We start from the raw sequence: 6,755 nt of genomic DNA on the forward strand, positions 1-6,755 counted from the left end.
GGTCCTGGTGTCAAGTTCAGGGCCCCCCACCTCCCCTGGGAACTCTTGCTTCTCTGCTCTGCTCTGGGCCAGCTCCAGAACTTCTGGGACTGCTTCCAGGCCAAGCAATGGGGCAGGAATGGAACTCCAGCTGCATTTGACAAATTGTGATGTCTGGGCAGGATTTGCTCAGACTCCCCTAAATGCTGTGGACAGGCAGAAGAGACGAAATCCCTGGAATCCAAGATTGTCAGTGTCAGAGAGTGTTCCTCCAGGCCCTTCGTCATCCGTCATGACTATCACAGTCCCAGGGCTTCTCCAGTGGATCTGCTAAGAGATCCCAGGACCAGGCCTTTTTGGGCCCACAAACAATGGAGCCATGATTTGGGATTCTTATAACCTCAGGAGTCCCTGGGTAGTGCAAAAGGTTAAGCACTGGACCACTAACTGAAAAGTTGGTGGTTTGCACCAACCCAGAGGCACCTCGGAAGAAAGGCCTGGCAATCTGCTTCCAAAAGGTCACAGCCTTGAAAACCTTATGGAGCACAGTTCTACTCGGCACACATAGGGTTGCCATGAGTTGGAATCGACTTGACAGCAACTGGTTTGGTTGTTTTGTTTTGTTTTGCTTGGTTTTGTCTTTGGTGGCTAAAGCACCCTACTCTCGGCAGGCCAACAGGAATAGATGTGTTGACATTCCTGCTAGGTTGGAGAACCGGACAGCAGCTTGGCCTTCTTCCATTTGCAAACAAGCCCTACCTGGCAACTCCGGGACAGGAGGGAGGCCCTCACCCAGTAAGGGACCCCTGACAGCAAAGGGCAGCTCATTCTGTGAAAGCTCCTGGGAGAATTTACAAAAAAAAAAAAAAATCTGTTTTTTTGAGCAGTTTTAGGTTTACAGAAAAATCCTGCAGAAAACTCAGAGTTTCCATGTATCCTCTTTCCCTCTAAACACAGTTTCTCTTATTATTAACACCTCTCATTTGTTACAATTGATGAGCCAATATTGATACCTTGTTATTAACCAAAGTCCATGGTACACATCAGGGTTCCCTCTATGCCTTATACAGTCCTATGGGCTTTGATAGAATCATAGTATCATGTGTCCATCCTACAGTATCACACAGAATGCTGTCACTGCCCTAAAAATGCCCTGTGTGCCACCTATTCATCCCTCCCCCTGAACCCCTGCCACCCACTGATCTTCCCTGTCTCTGTAGTTTTGCCTTTTCCAGAATATCATATAGTGGGAACCATGCAGTATGTAGCCATTTCAGACTGGTTTCTTTCGCTTAGCAGTATGTGTTTAAGGTTCCTCATCGCTTGGTGGTTCATTGCTTTTTATCTCTGAACAATACTCCATTGTCTGAAGGTACCACAACTTGCTTATCCATTCACCTGTTAAAGGACATCTTGGATCCTTCCAAGGTTGGGCCATTATGAATATAGCACCTGTAAACATTCGTGTACAGGTTTTTGTGTGGACATAAATTTTCATCTTATTAGGGGAAATACCTTGGAGCTTGCTTGCTGGATCATGTGACAAGCCTATGTTTAGCTTTGTAGGAAATGGCCAGACTGTCTTCCGCGGTAGCCATACCATTTTACATTCGCACCAGCAATGAATGAGAGTCCCTGTTGCTTCATAGCCTCACCAGCATTTGGACCTGAAATCCTGATGACCACAGCAGGGGTGGGGTCAGGGTGCTGTCTTGCCGGAGTCTGCACCAGCAACAGTAAACCAAACCCATTGCCTTCTATTTGATGCCAACTGTGGACCCCATAAGACAAAGTAGAACTGCCCCATAGGCTTTCCAAGGCTGAAATCTTTTAAAATAATTTTTATTGTGCTTTAAGTGAAAGTTTACAAGTCAAGTCAGTCTTTCACACAAAAACCCATATACACCTTGCTACACACTCCCAGTTACTCTCCCCCTAATGAGACAGCCCGCTCTCTCCCTCCACTCTCTCTTTTCATGTCCATTTCACCAGCTTCTAGCTCCCTCCACCCACTCATCTCCCCTCCAGGCAGGAGATGCCAGCATAGTCTCAAGTGTCCACCTGATTCAAGAAGCTCACTCCTCACCAGCATCCCTCTCCAACACATTGTCCAGTCCAATCCATGTCTGAAGAGTTGGCTTCAGGAATGGTTCCTGTCCTGGGGCAACAGAAGATCTGGGGGCCATGACCACCGGGTCCTTCTAGTCTCAGTCAGACCGTTAAGTCTGGTCTTATGAGAGTTTGGGGTCTGCATCCCACTGCTCTCCTGCTCCCTCAGGGGTTCTCTGTTGTGTTCCCTGTCAGGGCAGTCATCGGTTGTAGCCGGGCACCATCTAGTTCTTCTGGTCTCAGGATGATGTAGTCTCTGGTTCATGTGGCCCTTTCTGTCTCTTGGGCTCTTAGTCTCCTTGTGTCCTTGGTGTTCTTCATTCTCCTTTGATCCAGATGGGTTGAGACCAATTGATGCATCTTAGATGGCTGCTTGCTAGCATTTAAGACCCCAGACACCACTCTTCAAAGTGGGATGCAGAATGTTTTCTTAATAAAATTTTTTATCCAAGGCTGAAATCTTTACAGAAGCAGACTGCTGCCACATCTTTCTTCCACAGAGCAGCTGGTGGGCTCCAACCTCCAACCTTTTGGCTAGCAGCCATGCACTTTAACCACTGTGCCACCAGGGCAGTTCTTCTGGCAGTTCATGGTATATTCGGTATTTTTTGCCAACACCATAATTCATAGGCATCAATTCATCTTTGGCCTTCCTTATGCATCGTCCATCTTTCACATGCATATGAGGTGATTAAAAATGCCGTGGCTTGGATCAGAAGCACCTTAGTCCTCAAGGTGACATCTTTGCTTTTTAACACCTTAAAGTGGCCTTTTGCAGAAGATTTTGCCCAATGCAATGCTTTGTTTGATTTCTTGACTGCTGCTTCCATGGGTGTTGATTGTGGAGCCAAGTGAAATGTAATCCTTGACAACATCAATCTTTTCTCCATGTGTCATGATGTTGCATATTGGTCTGCTTGTGAGAATTTTCATTGTCATTATGTTGAGGTGTAATCCACACTGAAGACTGTGGTCTTTGTCGTCTTTGATCTTCATCAGTAAGTGCTTCAGGTCCTCTTCACTTCCAGCAAGCAAAGTTGTATATCTGCATATCGAAGGTTGTTCATGAGTGTTCCAGTAATCCTGATGCCGGGTTCTTCTTCACACAGTCCAGCTTCTCAGATTATCTGCTCAGCACACAGATTGAATAAGCATGGTGAAAGGATACAACCCTGACATACACCTTTCCTGACTTTAAACCATGCCAAAAAAAAAAAAAAAGAAAAGAAACCAAACCCACTGCCATCGAGTCAATTCCAACTCGTAGTGACCCTATAGAACAGAGTAGAACTGCCCCCATAGAGTTTCCAAGGAGCACCTGGTGGATTTGAACTACCAACCTCTTGCTTAGCAGCTGTAGCTCTTAACCACTACGCCACCAGGGTTTCTGTAAACCGTGTAGTATCCCCTTATTCTGTTCAAACAACTGCCTCTTGGTCTATATACAGGTTCCTTAAGAGCACAATTAATTGTTCTGGAATTCCTGTTCTTCACAATATTACCATAATTTGTTATGGTCCTCACAGTCAAATGCCTTTGCATAGTCAATAAAACACAGGTAAACATCTTTCTGGTGTCCTCTGCTTTCAGCCAAGAGCCATCTGACATCAGCAGTGATATCCCTTGTTCCATGTCCTCTTCTGAATCCAGCTTGAATTTCTGGCAGCTCCCTGTTGATGTACTGCTGCAACCATTGTTCAGTGATCTGCAGCAAAATTTTACTTGCCTGTGATATTAATACCTATAAATAGAACTTATAAATTAAAATAGAAAACATATAATAAATAAACACATAAATATGCATAAAAACAAAAAACCCAGTTGCCAGCAAGTCGATTCCAGCTCATAGTGACCTTACAGGAGAGAGTAGAGCTGCCCCATAGGGTTTCTAAGGAGTGGCTAGTGGATTTGAACTGCAGACCTTTTGGTTAGCAGCTGAACTCTTAACCACTGCACCACCAAGGTTCCTAAATATATATATATATATCTCTCTGGAATATATACATTTAATATAAACTGTCTCTAATCTCATGTTACACACTAATGTTAGGAGAGATACACAAACCTAAGCCCATAACCACACTATAGGTTCATTTGGACAGACAAGGAGTCTAGAACTGGTTCTGCCGTTTTGTAGCTGTGTGACCTTGAGCAAGCCACTTACCCTCTATAGGTTTCAGTTTCCTCTTCTGCAAAACAGAGGTTCAGGTCCACAATCCTGTACCTCAAATCCTTGGAGCCAGATGCATTTCAAAAGTGCCAGGTTTGGGAGATTTTTAGAAAGGTAATATACCTCAAATCCTTGGAGCCAGATGCATTTCAAAATTCCCAGGTTTTGAGATTTTTGGAAAGGTAATAAATAGAGTACAGATATTATATATTATGTCACACGCACACACACCCCGCCTTCTGTATAACAGAATGCAACAATGCCCAGTCCTGCCACCCCCAAGCAGCACTCCTTAATCAAACACATTAATATTTCCACAGAAACTATGAATATCCAAAATAAGTGGGATAAATAAAAATCGTAAATAAGTTCATGTCAGTTCAGAACAGATTTCGTCACCAAGGGAATTATGAAAATATTTTTAGTTTTCAGAGCATTTTGCAATTTCAGAATTACAGATATGAGATATTAGACCTTTAATGCTGCAGTGTAATGGATTGTTTTTATACGGCCTTTCTCACCATGGTCTTGCAACTCCTACCAAATGACTGGGTGGGACTATGCAAATGAGGTGCTTATGGCCCACCAAGGGGATTGGATAGCTTGCTGATAATGCAAATAAGGTGCATGGCACACTTGTGGGGGTAGGACCATACAAATAAGATGTATGGAATGCTAAAGAGGGGATTGGTCAGTTTTACCACCCCACTAGGCTGTCCCAGAGGCAGAAAGGAAGAATCTCACTACCACCAAGGAAGAAGATCTAGGAGTGGAGCAGGTCCTTTGGACCCAGGATTCCTGCCCTGAGAAGCTCATAGAGCCAGGAGACAGAGAGAGAGAGAACTGTAACACTGGAGATGCTGAGAGATAGTGAGAACCAGTGGCAGAGAACTGGCAGCAACAAAGGCAGCAGAACCAGGAGACCTGCAGGAGAGGGCGCAGTGGGCTTCCCAGCCCACAGAGAGAGAAAGCTGAGCACCTTCGGGGAGTAGGCTTGATGACAGAGTGGGATGCCTCCGGACACTTGCTCGCAGAACTAGACTTGCTGACCTACAGAGCGAGAATGCTGAGTCCCTTCTAGCCGAGGCTTGGAGTGGGGTGCTTCTGGGCACTTATCGGTGGAGCTAAAGAGTTTTGTAACACTTGCCTGAGTAGGGCAGAGACTGAGATGGCCCAAGAGGCCCAAGATGGCTGAGGAGCTGAGGGGCCAATGGCCAAGAGGCCAAAGAGAGGCCTGCCTGTGGGCACAGCTGAGAAGGAGCTGTCCTGACAGAAGAAATGTATCCTGAGTTATTTCTGATCCTGAATTGTAACCTGTTAACTTCCCTAATAAACCCCATAATCATGAGTTTTGTCTGTGTGGCCATCGCAATGAATTATCAAAGCCGGCAGAGACGTAGAGAGTGCCATAGGGGGGACAAATGGTGTCAGAATTGGTAAAAAGGTTGGAGAGAGGAGGCATGTCTGACCTCCGCCTCGTAGGGATCAGCTTTGGGCTGTTGACGTTGATCTTGCTTCTTTCTCCACCCCCTCCTGAAGTTAGAAGGCGTCAGATGCTGCCATCATGCCATTTTATACAAGTGCCGTTTACCTCGTAGAGTTGTTCTAAGGCTCAGGTAAGATTCGTGTAGGAAAGTGATTTTGAAACATCAGCGCAGCTACTGTTGTTGTGTGCTGGTTCCACACTGGGCATTGTGTCACTTACTCACTGGAGCTATGTTCATCCCCATTTTACAGGTGGCAAATCAAGGTCAACTGTAGTTGAATAACCTGCTCAAGGTGATACAACTCCAAGTGGTCTGCTTGCCTTCAGAAACCTTGTGTGACCAGAACTGTTGCTGCAATTGAATGAGTTCCTTGCCTCTCACTGGTCAAGAATGAATAGGAAAGGCAAGGAGACTTTTCCACATGAGCAAAGCTTCATTATTAAAAGAGGCTTGCAAGCAGAGACGAGGAGGGCCTAGGCAACCCTTACTCCCGTCTCACAGAACAAAGGATTTGCATGGGTTCTTAAAGGTTTTTGGGTGGGAAAAGATTTATGTTTATTCATAGGTATAGGCGGGGTTTTCCAAGAGGTGGCCTGTCTGGGCAGAGATACGTTAACTACGGTGTGAGCGCGCACAGCAGCTCTCTAAGATAGCTTCTGTCCCGGAGGCCTCTGGGATTCGTATCAGGACTTATTACGGGGCGTTGCGTCTGTGCGGTCTCTTGCTCCCCGAGTTTGATTCACTGGCTGCAGCTATAGCTCCTCACTGCCCCTGGTGGAAGGTCACACAGTGGTCACAGGTGGATGTTCTGCTTTTGTCCCTGGGGCTGCTTTCATCCCGCTGCTTCTGAAAAACAACTTTAAAGAAGTTTGTGGGCTGTTTTCTGATACCCTGCCCCATGGTTCTGGGAAATGGCTTTGTTTCCTCCTCACCCTGGCCCATTTCCTGTTACTTTGTTACTTTAATTTGTTTATGTCAATTGCACACTGGGGGGCCCCTCTGTCTCCCTG

Source organism: Elephas maximus, chromosome 4 (genome assembly GCF_024166365.1).
Source record: "Elephas maximus indicus isolate mEleMax1 chromosome 4, mEleMax1 primary haplotype, whole genome shotgun sequence".
Lineage (NCBI taxonomy): Eukaryota > Metazoa > Chordata > Mammalia > Proboscidea > Elephantidae > Elephas > Elephas maximus.